Source organism: Pelobates fuscus, chromosome 1 (assembly GCF_036172605.1).
Source record: "Pelobates fuscus isolate aPelFus1 chromosome 1, aPelFus1.pri, whole genome shotgun sequence".
NCBI lineage: Eukaryota > Metazoa > Chordata > Amphibia > Anura > Pelobatidae > Pelobates > Pelobates fuscus.
This window is the reverse complement of record NC_086317.1, coordinates 337,521,962-337,549,155: the sequence shown is the minus strand read 5'-3', so window position 1 is coordinate 337,549,155 and position 27,194 is coordinate 337,521,962. Positions and strand designations below refer to the sequence as shown.

General features: G+C 44.5%; 1 protein-coding gene across 2 annotated transcripts in view; it reads left to right on the top strand.

The window, feature by feature from the left end:
- UBAC2 (UBA domain containing 2) overlaps nt 1-27,194 on the top strand; it is a 162,392-nt gene that overhangs the window by 25,773 nt on the left and 109,425 nt on the right. The gene's annotated exons all lie outside the window — the stretch shown is intronic.

The window sequence follows — 27,194 nt, the reverse complement described above, 5'->3', positions numbered from 1 at the left end:
TCTAATCTAAACGAATAGTGTATTACGAACAATTCCCTGTGTAGGACATTTTGACTAACATATTTGCTAAATTGTGATTACTTGGAGAGTGAATAAACAGTCTATGTTTACTCTTAGTAAATTTCTCCCAAAATAACTTTGAAGAAGTGGAATTTGGCAGGGAAGTTAATCTCAAAAAATCCCCTGCTTTTATGCATGTAACATTGTGTCCGCTAATGTGGCCTGGATAAAAGTAACACTCAAACTTGGGGAAAATAATTTAATTGAATGTACCTTTTTGATGACTGTGCCTCTCCCCCCACCCCCTATTTGTCAAGAATGTTCAAAAACTACTAAACATGCCCCTCCCCAACACTTGGATTGTCTCCTTGCTTCAGCTCCGATCCCCCTTCCACAAAGTCATCTTAACTGATGATTCAGTCCAGTGTCTAGTCCGATGCTTCTCATACAAAAGCAATGAGTCACATGCTGCAAGGACAGCAGTTGTCACAAGTAAAATCAATGCTTCTCTACGAGATGCACTGAACTACAGTTCCAAGCAAGGAAACCTCGCTGAGTTGGGGTACTGTCACTTACAAGGATGCTCGGTATTATGCTTGATTTATCCTATATTTAACAAGTATGCATTTGTGAAGTGTTAAAAAGAAAATTAAATGTAGAAATCCGCACCTCTTTACTGTGAAATTGTGTGTTGGCATCTTAGCTCCCCTGTCAATCGTTGTTATAAACCATGTCCTTTGCACTTCACAGTCAGCGTAGAATAGAGAAAGCATACAGATAAAATGAGAAATGAAGCATGGTTTCTGTTTCTCTTCTTCATTGCGATGTTTTCCCTGACTATTGCTTTGTGTGAACTGGATGATGAAATTAGTCGCTAAATCTTTCATTTAAAAGAAAATAGAACCTCTTTGAAAAAAAAAGTGTTAGTGGAAGTTATAGGTGATTTTTTAAATGTTTTATTCGGCACTGTAAATTCCAGAGAAGTGACCGTTGATCTAAATTTTTCTTTTTATTGAGTATCATTTGTGAAAGGGTTACTCCAAGCATTACTTCAGTGATTTGAAGTTGTCATGTTGCCTGCAGTCTGTATATGCAGCATTTTGCTGTGAAACACTGCACATACAGTTTTTGCATGTTCGGAATAACTGTTTCGGGCTGGCTAATGTCAATTCTGTGCAAATTTGGTGTCTGTCATCAGAAGGCACAGCATGCTAGTGGCAGACAGCCTTTGGTGATTGGAGTAACCCTTTAAATAGACTCTTATATCTAGGGTATTTCACCGTGTTCTTTCTGTGTCTCGGTTTTAGTTTCTTCTACCAGACTTGGTATCATCTGGTCTATGAACTGGACACCACAGGGTCTTGTTGAGGCTCTACAGTTGACATGGGTTGAGTACATACTTTCCTGGGACAGAAAAAGTGTCATAACATGGAGTCCAGGTTCATAGAGATTGAAACCATTTGGCCTGTTTGCACCTTATCACTATCTCTTTCTGTGTCAACACACAGAATATAGGATTACTCGGATTCATTGCAAATACATCTCATAAAAGCTGCTAAGATGCTTGAGCTTATTTTGTGTGATCCAACTTACTTCTTGGTAAGGGTGTGAACCCGTATATGGTTATTTGACTAAAAGATGCACGGGTATTCCACAGTAGTAAATTGTAAAATACAAACTTTATCATGCATGTATTGGAATCTGTCTGTCAAATGTTAATAGAGCCTATATATTTTACTTCAGGTAATGTCATCCTGGCCATCAAATGTTGATAATGATACAGAGAGGTTAGAAGTCTTTTTTTGGAAACAGGAAAACGTCTCTGTGGTTTAATGGTAAATCTGTAGCACTAACAGCTTGTTTGCTTTTAACATCGACTATATTTATTCGTGATCAAGTCCCATGCTTTGGTCATGGATACCAATAGATTACAATTTTTGTGTTACTGCACTCCTGGAAAATCCTATGAACCTTCTCCTTGGAGGGTTGACCCATACCCTGACATGCTGGTTATTACTTAAAGCGGCACTGTCATGCTGAGTTTACCTTTCCCCTATCGCTTCTTATTCTCTTTCTCTCTCAGGATCTGTTCTTATTTTTTCCCTATCTGATCTAATTTTCTTTAAAACATAAGACAAAGTAGGGACTACTTTGTCTTGTACTAAGCATGGTTTTGATTGGTATCCTTGCCCTGGAGAAGCATTTTCATGGTCGCGGGCGTGTGCAGCCCTCTCCATTTCCTATACAGCATCTGTGTCTCCGATAGACAATTAAATGAAATGGCCAGGAAAAGACGAAAGAGTAGAAAAGAAAAGAGAGAGAAAAATAAGCAGTCAAGTGGTGGGTAAGCCTCATATTTCGTATCATCTGTGGCGGCAGGGTGGGGGGAAGTAAAAAAAGCCAAATTAAAATCCATAAAGCCAGTCGAACTTCTAAAATAAAAAAAAGACATGAGTGCAAAAAAAAAGCCTAAAAAAAATCCAGACGCTAAAAAAATAATCTATCTTCACCCAATGAGGGAGGGCACCGCACAGACTGAGCTCCGCAGGGTGGGGAAAGGATTAGAAAGCCTCCTACCCCCTGCAATTTGACTCAGAGCGCTCAGAGCCTTACAGATAACCAATCAGGAAAGGGCCCTCACCTGCTGCCGCTCATGGGTGGGACCGGGGGATGGGAGAATAGGTCCTCCCCTAATTCTTTTTTCGGTCCCTCCCATTGACACTTGGGGCCAAGTGTTCAGGTGGATTTTCAGCAATTAATGGAGAAAGCAGTATATACAAATGTGGAAAACCTAGACTTGTATTATAAAATTTGGAACCTGTGAGAGAAAGTATTCTGTACATCTGGGGCCCAGCGAGTTTCCCTCTACCCTCCCCCTTCCCCCCGATGGGTGCGCCCTGCAGTATAGGTGTGTGAGATTTATGAATGAATGTTTGATGTATTAATCCTACGGACATCTAATTCACTTTAATTTTGCATATGTAGTAGAACAAGAGGAATGAATGTCAAGAATAGCAATATACTAGATATTTTCAACATAATTTCAACACTGACTCTAAGGGAATATAAAATACAAATATATGTTGAAAAATGTATATTAATGAAAGGATATAACAAATGATAATTTTGGTACTCAATATCACCTCAGATGCAAAAGTCATCATAAGAAATAGAATTACAATGTCTGATGTTAAATAAAATTAAAAAAGAAATTACATTTTAGTTGCGTAAATTGTTATTAGTAAGTCACCTAAAATGTCTCAAAAAATCCCAGCCCTGGCCAGACCCCCACTCACATCCCTAAAATAACAATTTCCCTCTTTGTCCATTTGAAAAGGTATGATGTTCTGTTTGGAGAAATCGAAGGGTTGCACCAAGCACTTTGTGATAAGAAATGGTCATGGTGCCCAGAGTCTGCATGTGAAGCGTTTTACTGGGAAATGCTGCACATATAGAGTTTAACCCCTCTGCTGCCGGGAACTTGTGATAGCATCACTGGAGCGTCAGCCAGCCCAGAGTAAGAGTTCTGGGTGGGTAATGCAAATTCTGTGCTGATTACATATTTAAACAAAATAATATAATAGAGCGCTTGGTGTTAACAGAGGCAGAAAACTATTTGTAAATAAAGCCCCTTCAAATTTTGTTGAGCCAGAAAAAATATACAGTATAATAATGATACTAAAAAAAATACACACAATGGAACAATGTGGATCACCCTCAAGGAAACATACAAAATGTATATATATATATATATATATATGTTTAGTATCAATTAATGGTAACTCACAGGATGGAGAACTGTTTAAATAAGCAGCAGCTTTATAAATTGCAATCACCTTGATTTCAATAGCCAAATAAAAATGTTAAGCAACAGCTTGTAACTTTTGTCGAGCAGTGCTATGCAATGTCTTACCAGTGCTGTGCTGTGCTGTGCAATGCCTTGCTGGAGCTGTGCTGTTCTCTGTCTTGTTGAATACTTTCTGTACAATCTCTTCCCGGAGCAGTGCTGACCAAGTCTTGCCGATGCTGTGCTGTACAATGCCTTGTGGGACTAGAGTGGGCTCAGAATTAAGAGGAGGAGTCAGAACCAATTATAATACTGTAGTTTAAAAGTTGGTATATGTTAAGATATGATATATACTCACGAATTGGACTCTTTAATTTCATATTTAAAGGTTGTTTTTAGATTTGCCTGGGGAGGCAAGTACATTGAAAGCAAAAGGAACACAGATGGTTAAAGGACCACTATGGGCACCCAGATCACGTCAGCTCAATGAAGTGGTCTGGGTGCTTGGTCCCTCTAGTTTTAACCCTGCAGCTGTAAACATAGCAGTTTCAGAGAAACTACCATGTTTACACTGCAGGGTTAATCCAGTCTCTAGTGGCTGTCTCTAGAGGCCGCTTCCGCGATTTACATGGAGTAAATCGCACTTATTTGACGCATTGATTTACATGGAGTAAGTCGCACTTATTATAATAACAATAATTTGTGAGTGTATGAGAAATTGTGTGTGTCTGTCTGTCAGAATGTCTGTCAGTGTGTTAAATCAGTGAGTGTGTGTCTTTCAGTGGATATGTATGTGCCTGCCAGTGTGTGTCAAATCAATGAGTGTGTTTGTCCGTGAGTGTGTATGTTTAGGTAACTAACCCTTCTCTGTTTGTATGGGAAAGGTGTTTTTATTCACCTTTTCCCCCACACCATGCTGGTCACACTGTAGCTGGCCTTAGCCACGCCAAGGCTTTTACCATAGAAAAGCATTGGGAGGCTATAGCACATACGTGGCAAAACGCTGTGCTGCACCAATCAGTATCTCCTCATAGAGATGCTTTGATTAAATGCAACTCTATAGGGAACATTAAGTGCCTCAATGCAGATCGTTGCCCTGCTGTGGTATCTGATATTGACTGTTTATGCGTTTCTTCTGACCTCTGTACTCCTTTGACCTAGGTCAATTTATCTGTATGTCTCCAGTCCTTGACCGTGGCATTCTCTCTGACACTGTCTCCTGTTACTCTGGCCACTCTAAGGAGCTGTAAACCAAAAGTCTATTTGTTGTTACTTAGGTCCAGGCCCGGACTGGCCATCGGGCAAACTGGGCAAATGCCCGGTGGGCCGCGATGGCCACGGGCCGAGGGGATCCAGCCGGCCCCGCTATCTGAGCGCCGGCCCCGCTGTGTTGCATGTAGGGCCGGTGGGGAGATCAAAGATCTCCCTCACCGGCTCAAATGCGGCCGCCGGCGGGGAGAGAGAGAGGGAAGGTGCCAGCCTGGAGAGGCGAACCCGGCGGAGCTCTAACTTGCAGCTCCGCCGGGTTTCTCTCGCGAGATCCGGGCCGTTGCCGTAGCAACCGTCCGGGCCTCGCGAGAGTGAACTCTAGCCCCACAGGCTAGAGTTCACTTACCACGAGGACCACCAGGGATGGATGTCAGCGCCCCCCCTTCCAGGCTACAGGTAAGAAGGGAAGAAGGGAATAATCTATTAATTTTTATAATAAAAAAATAAATAAACTCAATATTGGCATTTACCTGCCTCCCCCAATACACAATCCTTGCAAACACACACATCACCCTCACCCAGCACCCTAACACTCACACAGCACCCTAACATTCACCCATCACCCTAACATACTCACACAGCACCCTAACATACTCACACAGCACCCTAGCACTCACACAGCACCCTAACACTCACACAGCACCCTAACATTCACCCATCACCCTAACATACTCACACAGCACCCTAACACTCACACAGCACCCTAACATACTCACACAGCACCCTAACACTCACACAGCACCCTAACATACTCACACAGCACCCTAACATACTCACACAGCACCCTAACACTCACACAGCACCCTAACATGCTCACACAGCACCCTAACATTCACACAGCACCTTCCAGGCTACAGGTAAGAAGGGAAGGGGGGGGGGGGGGGATATAATCTATTAATTTTTATAATAAAAAAAAAACCTCAATATTGGCATTTACCTGCCTCCCCCCAATACACAATCCTTGCAAACACACACATCACCCTCACACTCACACAGCACCCTAACATTCACCCATCACCCTAACATACTCACACAGCACCCTAACATACTCACACAGCACCCTAACACTCACACAGCACCCTAACATTCACCCATCACCCTAACATACTCACACAGCACCCTAACATACTCACACAGAACCCTAACACTCACACAGCACCCTAACATTCACCCATTACCCTAACATACTCACACAGCACCCTAACATTTACCCATTACCCTAACATACTCACACAGCACCCTAACATACTCACACAGCACCCTAACATTTACCCATCACCCTAACATACTCACACAGCACCCTAACATACTCACACAGCACCCTAACATACTCACCCAGCACCCTATCACCCAGCACCCTAACACACACATCACCTTCGCACAGCACCCTAACACATAGCACCCACACACAGCGCCCACACACACATACTGCACCCTCACACACACATACTGCACCCTCCCACACACACAGCACCTTCCCACACACACTATACTCCTCACAAATGCACACTACACCCCTCACACACACAGCAGCCCCCAAACACGCTGCACCACTCACACACACACACTCACTAGATCTCCTATACGCACTCCTTCACACACACTAGATCCCCTACACACAGACGCTGCATCACCTACACACAAACTACATTTCTGACATACACACTCTGGATACCCTATGCACACACTAGATTCAATTTAAGCAAACACATAGTGTCTCCATAAATGGGATACCTTGAGTATCCCAATTATGGAAACCCCTGAGACAAGTTTCAAGCAAACACAACGCAAGCATGTTATTAAATTTGCTTGCGCTGTGAAGAACAAATACAGGGCACTTTTCTCATGCCCTAGAAGAGCATTGAACCAACATGCTCACTTTGAGATGGGGCGTGCTTGTCATTGGGGATGACAAAACACACCCTATCTGGCCCCGCCCCCTTTTCAGTGGGCCGCTGTGAATAAAAAATGCCCGGGCCGAATTTTTTCCCCAGTCCGGCCCTGCTTAGGTCTGTATGGTTAGGTTACTCCATGTTCTCGACACATGAGGGCTTTTTAAGATGAGCGAGGTTAATGTATGTCTTGGGTACTGGGTAGATTCTAAAGAAAGATAATTGAAAGAATTGTTAATGGAATGGAACTTTCAAGAGTGAAAGACAGACCCATTGAAATAGGATCAAGGTTATGCAGGAGAACAGAAGAAGCATAGAAACATGCTCTTTGGCAACTATGAAAAAAGAGCTGCATGGTAAGAATATATAGTCCATAGGTTGGATAAATATCACCACATTCAACCTTTAATGCTAAGCAAGATCAAAGCATTATGCTTACACAGACTATCTATTGTATTTTTACATTCTAGCTGTAAATTAAGAGAAATTACTAGTTTCATTAGTATGGGTTTTTTAGGGATGTCCTCTCAATGGTTAGTCAGAAGAATCTTATTAACCCTTTGACTGGCTGAAAGCTATGTTTAAATAATATACATATTTTCTTTCAACATATTATAGAATTGCACAGTTTTTGGCTCCATCCAGGATTACTAATCTTCTTGAACAATATATATGAAAATCATAAAGTGCCCATTTTCTCAAAACGTGGGAACCATCTTTGTACTGCATTTGAAGGACGGAGCACTTTTACCCTATTGGATTTATCATGTTCTATCCATCAACAAAGTACCATATATACTCGAGTATAAGCCGACCCGAATATAAGCCGAGGCCCCTAATTTTATCCCAAAAAACTGGGAAAACTTATCGACTCGAGTATAAGACTAGGGTGGGAAATGCAGCAGCTACTGGTAAATTTCTAAATAAAATTAGATCCTAAAAAAAATATATTAATTGAATATTTATTTACAGTGTGTGTATAATGAATGCAGTGTGTGCGTATGTGTGTGTGTATGAGTGCAGCGTGTGTGTATGAGTGCAGTGTGTGTATGAGTGCAGTGTGTGTGTGCATGAATGCAGTGTGTGTGTGCAGTGTGTGCAGGGCCGGTGCAAGGATATTTGCCGCCGTAGGCAAAAAAAATGTTGCCGCCCCCTCCCCCCCATATGTCCTGACTTCCCCTCCTCCTCCCTCAGTGGTCCTTACCTCCCCACCCCCGTGTTCCTTCACTCCCCCCCCCCAGTGGTCCTGACTCACCCCTCCCCTAGTGGTCCTTACCCTCCCCTCCCCTAGTGGTCCTTACTTCCCCCTCCCCTCCCATAGTGGTCCTTATCCCACCCCCTCCCTCTCATAGTGGTCCTTATCCCCCTTCTCCCTCCCATAGTGTTCCTTATCCCCCCCCCATCCCTCCCATAGTGGTCCATATACCCCCCCCCTCCCTCCCATAATGGTCCTTATACCCCCCCTCCCTCCCATAGTGGTCCTTATCCCACCCCCTCCCATAGTGGTCCTTATACCCCCCCTCCCTCCCATAGTGGTCCTTATACCCCCCCTCCCTCCCATAGTGGTCCTTATACCCCCCTCCCTCCAATAGTGGTCCTTATCCCCCCTCCCATAGTGGTCCTTATCCCCCCCTCCCTCCCATAGTGGTCCTTATCCCCCCCTCCCTCCCATAGTGGTCCTTATACCCCCCTCCCTCCCATAGTGGTCCTTATACCCCCCCTCCCATAGTGGTCCTTATACCCCCCTCCCTCCCATAGTGGTCCTTATACCCCCCCCTCCCTCCCATAGTGGTCCTTATCCCCCCCTCCCTCCCATAGTGGTCCTTATACCCCCCCTCCCTCCCATAGTGGTCCTTATCCCCCCCTCCCTCCCATAGTGGTCCTTACCCCCCCCCCTCCCTCCCATAGTGGTCCATATACCCCCCCTCCCTCCCATAGCGGTCCTTATACCCCCCTCCCTCCCATAGTGGTCCTTAACCCACCCCCTCCCTCCCATAGTGGTCCTTATACCCCCCCCCTCCCATAGTGGTCCTTATACCCCTTTTTTTTTATTATTAATTTTTTTTTTATTATTTTTTATTATTTTTTTCGTCCCCCCTCCCTGCTTGATATATGGCAGGGAGGGGGGCTCTCCTTCCCTGGTGGTCCAGTGGCAGTTCAGTGGGGGGGAGAGGGGGGCTGGCAGAGCTGTACTTACCTTTCCTGCAGCTCCTGTCAGCTCTCTCCTCCTCCGCGCCGTCCGTTCTGCTCTTCTGTCAGCTCCCAGTGTAAGTCTCGCGAGAGCCGCGGCTCTCGCGAGACTTACACTGGGAGCTGACCGAGGTGCTGAACGGACGGCGCGGAGGAGGAGAGAGCTGACAGGAGCTGCAGGAAAGGTAAGTACAGCTCTGCCAGCCCCCCTCTCCCCCCAGTCTGTATTATGGCAATGCAAATTGCCATAATACAGACTCTGACTCGAGTATAAGCCGAGTTGGGGTTTTTCAGCCCAAAAAATGGGCTTAAAAACTCGGCTTATACTCGAGTATATACGGTAGTCTTTTTCTAATGCATCGGCAGTCACATACTGTGAAATGTGTATGCAATCTATGCCAGACATCAATGATGGGAACAGAAGGGAAATATATTCAAGTTGAAAATGTATAAGCTATCATGGATTTCTGGGTGTCATTTTGTTATCTGTGGGCCCATCACTTCTGCCACTCACTCTGATTTAGACATATCTCCACTCTCAAGAAGTTCATTATATTCTGTTTTTGTTACTTTTTCAGTATTCATCCCTATTATGATCACTGACGTTATAATTGCGTATAGATTTTTTAGACCAAGACTTCATAGATGTTATATTTAAGACCCCCAAAGTAATTTATGAAATGACTCCCAGGAAAAGGAGTTTAATTTAATATACTTACCTGAAACTATGCCACAGTGCCACTATTTTTTCCTAGGTGCTCAGTGCATGGGCAAAATGGGGTTAGTAGAAGAGACTGCAGGATCTTCCATAGAAAATCTTGAACATGTGCAATTAGATGCTATGGAAATCTAGCGAGCATCATGTATTAAAATACCTGTTCTAATGATGGCTGATGAGAAATGCCACATTTTGCCACACAGCATCCCCACATAAGACGAAATAGTGAAAGTTGATTTGTGAAATAGGGGAGTATTATACAGTGTGTCACAATTTGATTTAGAATATAAATCAAATGCTACTACATCCTTTTCTTTTATAATCTCTTATTTGTAATACTACTAATAATAGTATAATATAACAATAATTCTAAAGACTTTGTCTGATCCCAGTTTGTCTCACCGTTCCTCTTTTCAATTTTTTTTTTTTTTTTTTGCCGTGCAGGTGGGTACAAGGAATCAACAGACGCCACAACAGCGTATTGCAAGATATACATTGGTTAAACAGTGGCATGAGAGTCTGCACATTTTTATATTTGTAGCAAGCTTGGTTAAACAGTTGTATCGTTAGCGTGAAGTAAATTAAAATACAGCAAGATAATTGATGCTTAACTTGTTGAGATCGGCATTTGTGCTAGGCATATATGTGAGATACAAAACAGTAAGCTTATATTTGCCGTTAAAACAGGAGCTAAGGACATCATCAAGAACAGATTACTACAAGCTTAATTATGTTTGACCACCAGGGGGCAGCAGAGCGTCGGACACACATGCAGGCTCAGACATTTTAATTGCTTTCTAACTGCAGGAAGAGAGACCATGCAAAAGATACACTTTAGAATTGTGGATGAGGTGCTGGATTAAGAGGTACACCATAGTCTGTTATAGCTGTAGGCACTTGATCCCTCTTGCAGCTTTGCTATTTATGTGATTTTAGCTGGTTATTTCAGTGTGTGGGGGCTTGACAGTTAGGAGTGGAGTGAAGCTTGTTCCCCATTTCCGTTGTTACCTTGTACTCAGGCAGAGTCCAGAGAGAGTCCCCTTATATCCACTGGTGGTAATGAGAGCTGATGCCTCTGTTGGTGTGAGTGGTATTATGCTGAGCTGGGCTTGCTTGTGGAGTGTACCCCTTATGCAGTTATCCTGTTGGTTGCAGGAGCACTCAGTCTGTCTGCCTAGGTACTTCCCCCTCACTTCTCCGTCTCACAATGAGCGCGGCAGCCATCTTGGATTTTCCCATGCGGTCCCCAGTCAGTCCTCCTGCAGCCTGTATGCCCTGAACAAGCACTGCATCCTCGGTGGGGTCCGATAACCCCCCCGGCCCACAGGGGGGGGGGGGGGGTAAAGGGGCCCTTAGCAGGCGGTGGGAGGTCCCGCCGGACCAAGTACAGAAGATCGGCCGCTTCTCCCACCAGGACCTCACAGCAGGCCGCAATCCCACTCGCCCACCAGACCGCATCGCCAGCGGAGTGGGGGCTGATACTTGCCCCAAAGGTTGGTAGTCGGGTCCTCTTTGCCCTCTCACTGCAGCAGAGGGTTTTCAGGCGAGTAGGGGCATTTTTAGGCTGGTTATTGCGGGTTTGTCAGGGAGCCTAGGTGCCCCACGTCCAGCCAGCTCGGCGGCCAGGCCCCGCCCCCCCTCTTTTCAATTTTCAATTTTCGTTCTCCTCTTCATTTTTTTTTTTTTTTGTCAATCTTTCTTTTATTGAGACTTTAGGTTTAGAGGGTACAGAATAAAGAAAAGAAGTCAAGGGGATTGACATAACGTATGGTATACACAGCTTAACAGAGCAGACTCTTAGTAGTAACAGTCTCATTTTTTGTTAAAGTAAGACACGGGTATAAACATGCAGGGTATTTGTGCCAAGCTTAATAACAGGAATATGTCTAAGATCATCATAGGGATAGCAGTCCAAGCCCAAAAGTGTTACAAAATAAGAGATATCAGAATGGCATGCATAGTGATAACATTAGTAGGAATACAATAAGCACTTATTGTTAAAGAGAAACAGGCTTAGTTAGTCTAGTGCGTAGGTTCAGTAGTCAAGCTAGGGTAAGGGGTGCATATACCCGCACAATGATGGTTAGAACCTCCGGATCGGCATGTACACATCGTGGTGCATGGTGGCTCTCAACCAAGGCTGCAAAGCGTACATAGTAACATCAACATTGTAAACACGGCAATTTGGGGTATGGCTCACGTTATAGAGTATTACTGTGGTGTCTGGCGATTAAAGCCCCAATCTTGAGAGCCTGTGATATTACAGTTATGCGCGGCTTTTTTGAACATGTAGCAATCGAATTATGCAACATTTGCATATTGTAAATAACGAGTAAAACATTGTGCTGTGTAAGTTCCTTGCAGACTAATATTAAAGAAGATACTAATAGGCTAGACTAGTATGTCTATATCAGCATCGGCTGAGTAGAGATAATTAAGCTGACAGAGCTAGATAGAAGCACGTTTGTTATGTCAAGGGAAGACATGCTGGAAGCAAAGTAATGAACAAATACCACCAATGGTCCGTTACTTGGGTTAGTCCTTAAACTGTTGAGTAACAGGGAGCCAAGATTGGGCTCAAAGTCCGTGTTCATCCGGTGCCTTTAGCTCGCTGGCCAGGTTCCCTGTTGTGGCCTCTCTGCATCCGAGGGCCGCTTGTCTTCGGCCTGAGGCCTTAATAGGTGCTCGCGCCCTTTTGCCATTGGACCCATCATCAGGACCGTGGGCCCAGGGTTCTGCCGGGTCCCAAGCTTCTCCCTGGGTGTATGGCAGGCTGTGGGGGCGGGGGTTCCTCCCGGTGAGCGCCCAGCTCAGATGAAGAGTGAGCGGGCCTCTCGGCAGTGATATCCACGTGTGTGGTGGTTGATGAGCGCCATGTGCCAGGGGTATCTCCGGGTGTTTGGACCTTTACTTGGTAGTACCCTGTGTACAAGAACAGGTGGTGGCTGCCGGTCGTCCTGTGTTCGAGAGTGCAGGTCTTGCGCACATGGTCTCCGCCATCTTGTGTGCGGGTCTCGGGCTGCATGTCAGCGCTTTTACAGTGAGCTATTTAGCGTGGCTTGGCTTGGCTTGGACCGGGATCACTCCCCCGGTCCGTAGGGGGGGGGGGAACAGGACCGGGTCCGCAGGCTGTCCACGCATGCCGGGCTCCGTCGGGCAGGATAGCGTTGCGGCGGCCGTCCACTTCACTCACCGCCAGCATAGGTCCCGCCTGTTGCAGCGGGCCCCATCCTCCGAGGGACTAAAACTTCGAGAGCAAGCCTCCCCTCAGCTCAAGCAGCCCGTTTTCACCGATGGTCGCAGTATTTTGCCGGTAAATCTCCCCAAAAGTCACGATTTGTTGAAGCTGTTGGTGCCTCTGTTTGCAGGAGCCGAGCTGTCCTGCGACCGCTCAGCTCGGTGGCCCCGCCCCCCCCCTCTTCATTTTTTATTTCCTGCTTTTTTTTTTTTTTTTTTTAAATCAATATTTAATTTCTCAGTGTCTTTGGTGCTGTTGTTCAACAATGATCAATGACCAACTTATCTTAAGAATCTTAAGAAATCCACATGGCCGGGATTGGCATATGATAAACTGGGATATAACATAAGTCCAAGGATCATAAAGTTTTGATATCTTAATGTAGGGATTTGGGTGCAGAGACCCTTTAAGTATTTTGGACAATATAAAACATTGGACAGATAATTCTTATATATGTAGTATGTTCATATTTTGTCAACATAAGAGTGCCATCTTGTGGTGGATTATTATTATTTCCATATATTATTTCTATATATGACAATAGTGACTTTTTATTTTTCCTTGTATTGCTGCAATCCCCAAATGATGTTTACCCCTTCAGTTTCTGTGCATTTGTGACTGAGGCTGTTTTGGTACTTTTGCTATGTGCCACTGTTTTATCACCTTTTTTTAATTAGGTGCATATATATAACTATTCTGTTAGTCCAATAAAAAAAGGTATCACAAGATTTGAATTTGATCTGTTTTCTACATCTACATCACTGGACTAATACGGCTACAATCTCTACTGTATCTATTAAGGGCATATATATATATATATATATATATATATATATATATATTAAGGGCATATATATATATATATGCCCTTAATAGATACAGTATATATATGCACTTAATAGATACAGTAGAGATTGTAGCCGTATTAGTCCAGTGATGTAGATGTAGAAAACAGATAAAATTCAAATCTTGTGATACCTTTTTTTATTGGACTAACAGAATAGTTTTTTCAATTCGTTTTTATTGAAGATTCATAGTAAATGGGATACAGAAGGAAAGAAGAGGGGTTAAAAACCATTCACAGGTCAAGCATAGCCGTGAGCCAACACAGTTGCGATTTTCACAATTTACCAGTATACAAGTTGCGTGGTACTTCACTCTGTATATTATTACAATTGTCATATTTGTTACATTATTGCATTACCCGACCTGGCACCTCCCCACACAGCCGTATGTGGCGTTAGATGGGTTAAATGGGTTAAATGTGCCTTAAACGTGCTTTAGGCGTGCATGCTGCCGTTTCTAAGTCCTATGTGTAGTTGGGTAAACTACACACTGCTTGAGAGTTCAGTTCTAAACCCTTGAAAATCAAAGTAATGTTAGACTATCAAAGTAATATTAGAATGCTGTCATTACAACCCTAAATAACGGCAAATCAAAGTTATGGTAAAGTTAAAATAACATTAGAGTAGTGATATTAGATAGTGGGATATTAGACTATTGCACCCCTTTCTATACTATATCTCCCAGTGGCAAACATCAATTGTGGGCGAGGGGATTGCCCATACTATGATAATGACGCTAACGCGGGTTTCCCGCCGGTGTTGTGAGGTCAAGCCATCTTTGCCAATTGCTGTGTGTGACCAGAATTTTTTTTTTTTTTTTATTCTTTATTTTTGTTGTGCAAGTAATAACAGTACAACCTACATTGCCACGACAGCATTAGTAAGCGTAGTTTAGGCATAGTAGTAAATTTTTGCCATAGTAGTACATTTGTATGATATTTTGGTTTCTGCACATTTTTATTAAAGGATTAAGGTAGACAAGATGATATAACTCGTGTGCTGCAGGTCTCGACTATTGTGTAGCATGTAACGTCTCACGAAGATGAGGGGTAGTCGCCGTGAACTGCAGAGAGTAATGAGTAGTACGCCATTTAACCCGTTGAGGCTATAAGGGATTAAGTCCCTGGTTATAGGCCTCCATGTGTTCTGCCTGTATGTTATTATATTGGCTTTTGATTTTGTGGGCTAAGTGTTTAGTCCGTAGTCGTGGGCGGTTTTTGTGTGTTGTCTGTAGATTGGCCTCGAGCTGTTTGTTTGTTTGTGTTTGGTTTTGGTCGTGCGTGTTACTGTCTTTCAAGCATGTGTTGCGGGTCCGCTTTGTGTCTTCCGTCGATGTTCATGCTCGGTTATTAAGTTGGGGTGTCTAGTGCAGTGGGGTGCCTATTTGTAGATCCCCTGTCTCTTTGTGTCCCCCTGTGGGGGAGGTAAGGTGCGTCTCGGGGGTTGCTTCGGTCCCCTGTGCGTGGGTTATGCGTGCGTGGTTGTGGGTAGTCTGGTCGTGTCTGCTTGACCGTGTAAGAGGGCAGTCACGGTGCCTGTCTGTATGGACCTATAGGGGTCTTTTGGACCTCTTGCGGTGTCTTATGTGGGGGCCATCTAACCTCGGGAGGTAGTAGTGAGAGGGGGTGGGGGGGCGTAGTCTCGTGTTCCATTTATTGCCGTTGGGTTGTGAGGGTGGGGGAGGTGTGACTGAGATATGTCTCTTGTCTGGTATGTGTGTGTTGGGTGCGTGGGAGAGTCCATGTGCCGTTTAAGGAGCAAAGCCTATCATGGCGCGGTAGTGCCAGTATGGGATAGGTTAATGTACATTGTAAAGCACTTAAAAATAATACTGTCAAAACCTAAACATAATAAAACATAATAAAGCAAAGCGGGGGGCATCAGTTGGTGTGACTGTGGCTCAGAGTCCTGGTTTTTCTATATGGCATGTTTCTTTGTGTTGACCTGTTTTGTCAGGTTGGGGCCATTGTATGTTCATTGTCTCTCGGAGTAAAGGGTACTGATCTCGCTGGGTCCCAGGAATGTGAGCTCGATGGGATTGCTGCCTCCGAATTCGGCATGGGAATCCCCAGGTTGAGGAGGTATGAGGTAGCGTCTTGCAGCGTGGATAGTCTCTTAGTGGTCCCATCTTTAGTGATTAGTAGAGTGCGTGGTAGTGCCCACCGGTATTCAATGCCCATGGTGCGTAGGTGGTTGGTCACCGGGCCCAGCGATCTGCGCCATAATAGTGTGGTGTGGGTGACATCTTGGTAGAAAGTGAGTTGGACACCCTCGAAGTATAGCGGGGTTTTACCCCTGACCGCGGTCATTATTTGAATTTTATCAGCGGTTGAGTGGCAGCGGGCGATGACGTCTTGCGGTGCCCCCTGTGGTGCTTGCCTCGGCTTGGGTATACGAAATAAGCCTTCAAAGGTGATTTTCTTAGTTTGAGTGTGTGACATGATGGAGGCGGTGAGCCGTCTCATGTAGTGGGGGAGTTACGTGGAGCCAATAGTTTCGGGTATGCCCCTTATCTTAATATTTGCCCGCCTGTGGCGGTCTTCTGCCTGGTCTGCCCTAGTAAATAGCATGGCCTGGGAATTTTGCAGCAGTTGCAGGGCGCCTTTTAGGCCTTGAACTTCTTGCTTTAGTTCTATTATGTCTCCTTCTGAGGCCTGTGTGCGTGCTGCGACCGCAGTTATCTCCGTTTTGAGCAAGTCCAGATCCGCTGCATGCAGCTGCCGCATTTCATGCAGTAGGTCCGCTATGTCCTGCTTTGTCGCTGGGATCATATTGGGTTCTGTTGGCTGGGCTGTATGCGGTTGGGTTTGCAGGGGTATTGGGGGCCTCCCCTTGGGTCCCTCCCGAGCGTCTGGGCCTTCTGGTTGTTCCGGCACTGTCTGGGTGGTGGGTTGCCTCTGCGTTTCAGGCCCCTGTCCCGTTGCCCTGGGTGCCTCCCTAGGTTGGGTATTGTGGGAGCTACCCGGGTGATCTGGGCTCTGCCATGTGTGGAGCGGTGCCTGGTTGTGTTCCGGTGGTAATGCCGCGGGTGCCGGCAGGGGATGGTTGGGCTTCTGGAACATGACCCCTATATCCCTGTCCCCAGTACCTTGCTGTTTCTGAGAGCGGCGTCCCATTGCCGGAGTATGATCCGGTGAGTCAGTGGGATGCGGGTGTATCTGGCTGGTGTGTTTCGCCAGGTGTCCGCACAGGATTTCCTCGAGGTCCAGGCTCGATGGTGCGTGGTAGGCCCGGTCTTGATTTTCCGCTTCTGTGGCTGAAAGAACGGCATTGATGGACGGTGATCTGCTGCCGTTGGCGTTAGTGTTGTGGTTAGATGGGTTCAGGGTTTCGGGATATTTTGTGGATTTTGTCTGACGGTTGTGGGAGCTGTTAGAAATGGCGTCCGTTCGTGTTGAGTTGCTGTGTGACCAGAATTTTTTAATGACAAACTTTTGGGAGAGCCTCCCTTTCTCAAGTCTAAAGCATTTCTGAGCACTAACACAGTGGTGTATTTGAATTTTGTGCTGCCCTAGGCATGACTAAACCTGGGCACCCCCCTAATCTAAATTTACCAACCCTTCCTGTCAAGGGTGCACCTCTTCCTGATTAAGAACCCACCCCTTCCTCTTTAGACTCCACCTTTTCCTCCTCCTTTTAAAGCAATACTAAAGCTGTTTTCCTTAAGTGCCCCCCTCACTCGTGTCTTCCCCTCCCCCACTCGACACTGAAGGGGTTAAAGTCCTATGGGTATTTAGCAGATGCTGGATGTCCGCATGCACAGCATGAGGACGTCCAGCATCAGTTAGGTGACTTTTGGACACCTAACCACCCGAAAGTCCCCAGAAAGCCACTAGAGTTGGAGGTACCCCTCAAGGTAATTATTGCAGTTTCTGAGAAACTGCAATAATTACTGTTACAGGTTTAAGGGGGCAGGGACACTGCACCCAGACCACTTCAATGAGCTGAACTTGTCCGGAGGCCTATAGTGTCCCTTTAAGCACACACTCTGACAGACACACACACATTCACTGACACACACTGGCAGATACACATTGACCATAACACACAAACACACAGACGTCACTGATTTGACACACACACATTCACTGACACACACTATTCATTGACAGAGAGACACACACAAACACACTGACAGACACTTATTGCCAGACACACACTAATAGACCAACAGACTCTGACTGATTTGACAGACACTCACAAACATACACATGCATACACTAACAGACGCACATACACTCACACACACGTACATACGATAACAGATGTAAATACACTTATACACATACACATACACATACACTAACAGACATAAATACACTCTTACACTAACAGACACACATACACTCATAAACACACATAAACTAACAGACATTCACACACACACATACACTAACAGACACACACACTCATACACATACATACACTAACAGACATATATACATACACTCATACACAGACATACACACATACACTAACAGACATATATACACACACACATACACTAACAGACATACATATACACACACACACTAACAGACATACATACAAATTATTAATATTATTATAATTAACATTTCCCACCTACCCAGCCTCCCTAGCTTTTGGGAAAGCTGGCATGGATGGGTCCCTGGGGTCCAGTGAGGCTGCAGTGAGGCAGGCGGCTGTTCTAATCAGAGGCGGCGAGGAAGATATTATCTCTCCACTATGCTCCCTTGCGCGCCGTTTGCTGATGCCGCTGGAGCCGGAATATGATGTAATTTTCCTGCTCCCGGCATCCGCAAATGGCGTGTGAGGGATCAGAGCAGAGAGAACACAGCTCCCTTGCCGCCTCTGATAGGTAGACAGGCGCCTGCCGGGTGTGGGGTCCATCAGGTGGCCCCCCCATGACAGGGGAACACGGGGGGCATTTGGGGGCGGCATTTTTTGATGCACGGTCACATATATTAGCATACTAGCATAAGAGTATGGGAAAGCATAGGTCTACACTTAGTACTTTGTATATTGATAGAATAAACATACCATTGGAATGCATTTTAAAATGTTGATACATATGACAGAACAGTAAGATAATGCTGGAGGAGTAAAGTGTTGGTAGTGGGACAGGAAGCCCAAATCATTATTTAGTCCTTGCTGTTAAACAATTTGATCATTCTGGCTTCAAATAGTTTTTCTTTCTTGCATATTTTTAAAACTCCCTTTCAGTACTTGATTTTAAGGTCCTTCATTGAGGAAAAAAAGAAATAGCTATATCTTTCCAAGTGTGATTTGAGTGAATTTAAAGATGGCTAGGGCTATCTATACCCTATACCCTAGTTATCTTTGGTTTTATTTATTTATATATTTGGGAGTCCAGGCCACCCCTCCCTGTCATATGTGCCTCATTCAAGGGCCCTATTTAGCCTTGACCTGCAGAGAGTCCCAGTAAAGAAGAAGTTCCTAAGTAAGTGGATTAATCTCATAAGAGCAGGCATTAGCCTGCTAGGATATGACCTTCCAAGAATGGGGTACATTGACGTTGTGTTAGGTTTATGCAATCAAACCTATACTGTAACCAAACCTTCATTATTTTTTGCCAAGGTTAGGTGTTTTAAATAAATTATTACAATCTGGGAGACTTGAAATCGCTATTTAGTGACTGAGCGAGTACACTGGATTATGTATTTTGTATCATATATGTATATCTCAAGTCCCTATGCGTTTGATACCTCTGGCAGCCCTCTTCAACCTATCGTTCTTGTAAAGTTTATTGTAATTGTCCTATTTATAGATAAATCCCCCCTCTAATAATATTGTAAAGCTCTACGGAATCTGTTGGCACTATATAAATGGCAATAATAATGGGAAATTCCAGAAGCATTCATGCCCTTACCTTTAATAGCATCTGTTGGCTCCTAACCCTGATGTTTGTATTTTGCATTTACGCGTCTCCACATCATGCATTCCACCGATGTAGAGACATTGCACCCTAGGCATGTACGTCTGTTTTATGGATTACATATAGACGATTGTGTTCCACTAAATGAGTTCCAGACGGTTCTCAGGAACCAATAGCATTAAGTATATAACCCAAAAAAGGAAGAAAAGAAGGCTTAGACTAGAGAAAAAAAGGGTAGATGGTGTGACAATAGAACCGTGAAAACATAATAAAATCGACAAAAAAATAAATAATAATAAGTAAAGTAAATGAAAATAAAAAAATATAAAATAAAGAAAAACATTAAAAAACAAACATGAAATGGGTAAAGAAACTTTAATATAAATAAATAGAATAAAATGCAAATGTAAAATAAAATGCTTCACAGTCATCAAATTAATGAAACGGGATAAAATAAACCAAATGATAGACTATAAATTTTGTTTGCATATATCACTGTAGGAGCCATAGTGAGGTGGGATAGCAGCACTTGTACCTTGTTCTATTACTGCCTATTTGGAGTACTGTGGTAACACAAGCCTCTATCTTTTTTCATCCAAATGATAGACCGGATACAGGAATAAAGATAACCATAAGAATAAAAATAAATAAAATAAAGATAATACTATTAGTAATGAGGGAAATAAAAGGTAAAATAAGTATTAAAGCAAAAAAAAAAAAAAAAAAAGATTAGTGGAATATAATAATTCATACATAATTTGCTTACAACATTTAAACCATGAGGACAGACAGTCTGAAGTTTATGCATCCAGTAACCTTCCTTTCTCCTGATTTTGAGTAGATCCCCTTTCTCATCCAACTTGACCCTCTCTATGCCTATACTTGAAAATCCTTTAACTAAATTACAGTGTAGTGGGACAGAGTGTGCCATACCGTTCTTATTAATAATATATAGATGTTATAGCATCTAACGTTAAGTTTCTTACTTGTCTTTCCCACATATTGTTTTCCACATCCGCAGATGAGACCATGAACTACGATGGTCGAAACCAAGCTTAAAGGATCATGAATTTTGAACCTTTCAAAACTTTCAAAAACTTTTTGGGGCCTCGCCATATAATCATAACGTTGTTTATATACCGATGCCAGAGCACCAATATGGATTGTTGAACAAAACAAATCCATACTATACTTGTAAACTTGGTGCCATGGATTTGCCTTTAAGTGCGAGAAAGAACTCCATATTAAAGGAGTAAAAAATAATTTGAGAACAGATATATGTAATTGTGGCGAAACATGTCCAATTTTAAACATAATTCTCTCTGAAGGAGCTATACCACTACCTCTGGCTCAGTGCTGTGCCCCCTCCATGTTAAACACTCGAAAGCTCCTCAGTCTTGGAAGGTATTCCGTTTAATAAAATCAATTGTACTCCCAGAACTATTTGTCATCTAGTTACTGGGGCAAAGAGTTATAATCACTGATCAGCACTTCTTCCAGCTATGAGGAGAATTTAGGAAGATACCAAGTCAGGATAGTGGAGCTCCACTACAGTAATAGTTTCCAAATAAAATTGAGCTGGACCTCTCTTCCACTTTGGTATTCTTCCTTGAGTTGTCCTCCATTCTAGACATGTGCAATGCGTTTCGTTCCGAATGCAAATCTGGCCAAATTTCAGAAATTCAAACATTCAGATGCTTCAGAATGTCCGAAGTGCCAAATTTCAGAAGTGCCAAACTGCTTCGGATTTCTGAAAAATGGCAATACAGGAGATGGTTGGGGTAGGGTTAGGGGTTGGAGTAGGGTTCAGGGTGGGGGATAGGGTAGGGTTAGGGTAACCCTAACCCTATTCCTAACCCTACCCCTAACCCTACCCCTAACCCTATGCTAACCCTAACCTTACCTCTAACCCTAACATAACCCTACTCCAAACCCTAACCTGGCTCCTAATTCAACCCTAACCCTACCCCTATCCCTACTCCTAACCCTACCCCTACCCTAACACTACTCCTAGCCCTAACCCTGCTCCTAACTCAACCCTACCTCTGCCATAACCCTAACTCTACCACTACCACTAGCCTTACCATAACCCTACCACTAGCCTTACCCTAACCCTACCCCTAACCCCACCCTTACTCAACTCTACCCCTAACCCTACCACTAGGCCGCCCCTAACCCTACCTCTAAACCAACCCTAACCCAACCCATAACCCTACCCTAACACTAACCCTACCCCTAACCTATCCCTTCCCCTAACCCTACACTTACCCGAAGTGCCAAACCGAACCAAAGTTACGAATTTTGGAATGCCGAACTGAACCGAATATTTTTCCCTACTCCATCCCTAATGTATGTTCTTTGACATCATAAATGAACCACATATAGTCTTCTCTCCACTCCGAACAATCTAATTCCTTAATGAGATTCTTGATGTTTTTTTAAATAAGACTTAACCCCTTGGGCATTTTTTTACCAATAGAAATCCAAACATTTCGGGGTGGCGGAGCCAGCGCCTGCACGAGCTGGATGCACATCGAGACAGCTATGCAAACTTACCCCATTGTGCAGGGCTAACAACAGTCCCTGGCCCCGCTAACTCGCCAAGAGTACTAGCCAAATGGCAATATGGGAAAAAAGAGCAAGAAGCAACGAGCGGACCCTGGCTCGGGATACCGAGATATAGGGGACTTTCCCTGTACGACCCCGTGGCCAAAATTGGCCAAGGTGGCACCGGCTGGGGCCTGCACACCAATGTCGTTGGATGATGACTGTGCCACCGCCAACTTTTTTCCTCCATCTCGGCCATGAACAGACTGCCGCAGAGTTGGAGAATTCTGCTCCATCGACTAAAGCAGACATCAGGGCACTTATGGCGGAAATCAAGTCTATGTTTATTGCGGACATGGCTCCGGTCCGCGAGGCGGTTTCCAAGCTCACTGACAAAATGCAAGCAGTGGAGGAAGGTATGGAGGGCACAAATCTGGCACAATCGGCCACTGATGCCACTATAGGAGCGCTACAGAAGCAATGCACAGACCAACAGCCACAGCCACCATGGAGGACAGGGCCAGAGTATATAATTTAAGAATTCGGGGAGTACTGGAAATGATTGCAGGAGCAGAACTTCTTCACCACTGTCGGAGGCTAATTGCCACACTGCTAATACCCAAGCAGGCAAAACAAATAGTGGTAGACTCCTATTTCTGACTTATCAAAGCTTTCAACACAGCTCAAGACACACCCAGAGAAGTCCTGCTTAAATTAAATCAGGACTCTGACCGCAGAGCAATCGTTGGGGCAGTGAGAGGCTCTCACACGGTGTCGTTTGAGGGGGCACAGCTCATATTTTTCCAGGACTTAACATGGTGAAGATTCTTCAAGCAAGTAACATAGCTCCTTCAGGAGCACTCTATCCTGTGCAAGTGAGGCCCACGCTGAATCCTGGTTGACAAGGCCGGCAAGTCACACATGCTGACACACCTTTCTGATGCACTAGCTTTCCTCCAGCCCCTGGGCATACCGGCAGAGAAGATACTACAGGCAGATCGCCCGTCCTGGACAGGTGGACGTGAGACAAGCACCTCATTCACCTGAAGTCTATATCTATCTGTCTCATTAGTTTTCACTGTTTTTAGTTAGCAATGTTATATGATGCATATCCCCCACTGAGTATTCTCCTATAACCTTCCATAGTTTCATAGCTAAGTTTATATTTCTCCTTTTGTTTAGGCATACCTTTGCATGCTTGGCCCATGACCAAGGCCTTCAGAACAAGTAATTGTTCCTCAGGCAGTGTTCCGTTGCTAATGAAGGCTAGTAAGCCTATTTTTCACCCCAAAGGGGCCTTAGGTAAGCCCATGTTTCACGGCGTTGTGAAGACCAGCTATACGGCGCAATAAGCCCTATATCAGCAACTTTCTTAGATACAGACCACTTAAACGCGCATTAACAAGAGAGGGGACCCTAGCCACAAAAATTAAAAATTGAGTGGAATTAATTTAAGAGATCTAGATATCCTTATTACTGTATCATGCTTGTTACTATATGTCTTTCATGCCATGTTCTATTTCAGCAATCACTCACAGAAATAAAGAATTAAAAACATTTCTTTTTATACATTTCTGTAATTAAGATGTGAGAGAGTCTGTCCCAATAATAATAGGTCTCCTTGGCACGTAATTAACTGACATATGGACTTCAGGGAGAAAACAAAAAGTATGGTATGCAGAGGTTTTCTATAAGCGAAACATTTAAGATAGTATCAGTAATAATCCCCTGATTTATAGTTCTCTCCAATAGCAGTTTCATTTTATGATTGAATTTAAGTTTAGGATTAAAATTTAACTTACAATAAGTCTCCTCATCACCCCAAATTCTATTGGCCTTATTCAAATTAATTTCAGTAGACATCGCCACTATTCCCCCTTCTCTATTGGCATGTTAGTTTTGTGTCCTTTTTTTTTTTTTTTAGTTCCCTCCTTTCTTTTGGGATTTTAAGGGTTCATCTCTAATCTAGCTTAATCAAATTAAGGTTTCATATGGGACCATTTTTTTGTAGAACATTTCCCGTAGACCATTTTTGAGAATGTATCCACCTGACTACTCTTATCTGTAGGACAAAAAGTTTATTTGAGTTTGAATTTATTTACCGATTCCTTATTTTGTTTTAAATAAAATTTTTCTTAATGAAAAAAAAATTATATTTTTCTATCAAAATTTTCTGATATGTTGTAAACCCTAATTCTCTTTCTTCCTTCCTTATTTGGGAGTTAGTTCTTCTGCACTAATTATTTGTTTCTTGCCTGGAGCATTCCATTTTCCAATGGTGCATATCTGTTGCTGACATCTATTCTGGGCATTATTGGTGAAAAATACAGGGTAAGGTCCCTTTGTTTTGGGCCCTTTGTCTAAAAAAGTGTTATCCTCAGGCCGAGACAGAGATTAGTTAGTGGGTGGGTAGCCACTACGGTTCTCTGCAATTTCTGGGTTGAATTTATCTTGTGTTAAGTGGGAATCATTAACTCTCAAATTATCTACATCTCCTATCTGTACTAGAACTCCTTCTGTCTAAGGTCCTCCCCCCTGGCCCCCCACCCCTGAGCGGTGGGTGGGGGTCCTAAATACTAATAAGGGGGGGACCTAATGTCCTCCCCCCGCCCCCACCCCTGAGCGGCGGGTGGGGGCCCTACATTGAAATAAGAGGGGGGGGACCTAGTGTCCTCCCCCTGGCCCCCACCCCTCAGCGGCGGGTGGGGGCCCTAAATACTTATAAGTGGGGGGGACCTAAGGTCCTCCCCCTGGCCCTAACCCCTGAGCGGCGGGTGGGGGCCCAAAAAAAATCCCCCCCAGGTGACTAGGGGTCCCCAAACCCCTAGTCAACCCCTCCCCCCCCAATAAAAATTATCTCCCCACCTACCCCCCTCACCCCAAAAAACTAATGAGGGGGGACCTTTAACTAAGTACCTGTAAAAAAAAAAACTTTCCATTCAATGTTTTCTTTCTTCTAAAATCTTCTTTTTTCAGCCCCAAAAAAGGCCAAATAAAAAACCATAATAACCGATGCAATTATATAAAAAAAAAAAAAAATCCTTCTTCACCCGGCGAGGGCTCCGCGCAGACTACGCTCTGCAGGGCAGGGGAAGGCTTATAAAGCCTTGCCCCGCCCTGCAATTAGGCTTAGAGCACTCTGATTGGTGGGTTTAAGCCATCCAATCAGAGTGCTCCGACAGGTAAATGAAGAGACTGACAGGTAAGTCTCTACATTTACCTGTCACAGCACTCTGATTGGTTGGTTTGAAATCTACCAATCAGAGTGCTCTGTGTCATTTTACACAGCGTGGGAAAGTTCTTTGGAATTTTCCCACGCTGTGTAATTTGACTCATAACTCTCTGATTGGTGGATTAAGTAACCAATCAGAGAGTTATGAGTCAAATTACACAGCGTGGGAAAATGCCAAAGAACTTTCCCACGCTGTGTAAAATGACACAGAGCACTCTGGTGGATTTCAAACCAACCAGAGTGCTGTGACAGGTAAATGTAGAGACTTACCTGGGGGAGACGACATTTTTTTTAGGGCCCCCACCCGCCGCTCAGGGGTGGGGGCTAGGGGGGTGAACCTTATGTCACCCCCTTATTAGTATTTAGGGCCCCCACCCACCGCTCTGGGGTGGGGGCCAGGGGGATGACATAAGGTCCCCCCCCTTATTAGTATTTAGGGCCCCCACCCGCCGCTGAGGGGTGGGGGCTAGGGGGGAGGACACTAGGTCCCCCCCTTATTACAATTTAGGGCCCCCACCCGCCGCTCAGGGGTGGGGGCCAGGGGGGAGGACATTAGGTCCCCCCTTATTAGTATTTAGGGCCCCCACCTGCTGCTCAGGGGTGGGGGCCAGGGTGAAGGACCTTAGGTTCCCCCCCTTATTTTACTGTAGGGCCCCCACCCACCGCTCAGGGGTGGGGGCCAGGGGGTAAGACATTAGGTCCCCCCCCCTTATTAGTATTTAGGGCCCCCACCCACCTCTCAGGGGGGAGGACAATAGGTCCCCCCCATCATTTTACGTTAGGGCCCCCTCCCGCCGCTCAGGGGTGGGGGCGGGGGGGGGTACTTTTTTTTTTTTTTTTAAACAGTGAGCAGTCACAGGCTGTTTAATTTTTACTTAGTATTAGTAAATTTGGCTGAAAGACCAATTTAGGTCTTTCAGCCTTTTGGTAGATAACTCCCTAATACCGTGGGAATTAGGGAGTTATCTACCAAGCGGCTGCAAGAGAAGTCCCGAGGTGCCGAAGTCCCGAAGTGCCGAAGTTGCCGAAGTGCCGAATTGCTGAAGTCCCGAATTGCGAAAATCCCGAATTTCGGAATGCTGAACAGAACCGAAATTTTTTCCCATGCACATGCCTAATGGCATTTACTGTTCTGACTGGAAAAGTTTGCCGAGAAACAATCAATCCACAGGAGGGTTTGTGCTGAGCAGCAATCATGCAAATAGGAACCTGCTAACTATCTTTGGGGTCAAAGGCCGGTTACAACCAATCAGATCCACAGGCGGGGTAGTTAGGCCCAGTTCTCCTCTTGCTCTGTGCCCTGTCGTGGTTTCCCTTGTGGTTGTCCGAGAGCACGTTATTGATTCTGGTTACTCTGGTATTTTGACTTTGGCATTGATTTTGACTTTCCTGTTTTCTAGCATCCCTGACTTTTCCTTATCACTGTGTCTCTTTCTGTGTCCCTTGACCACGGCTATTCCTGACTATTCTTTGGTATGTTAGTCCGGCCATTCTAAGGTCCGGTATACGTTACCTATCAGTCCTCTGTGTTACACAATTCTACTTGCTGGATCATACTGTAATCCTGACATGGAGATGCTGAACGTCAGTGCTGCACA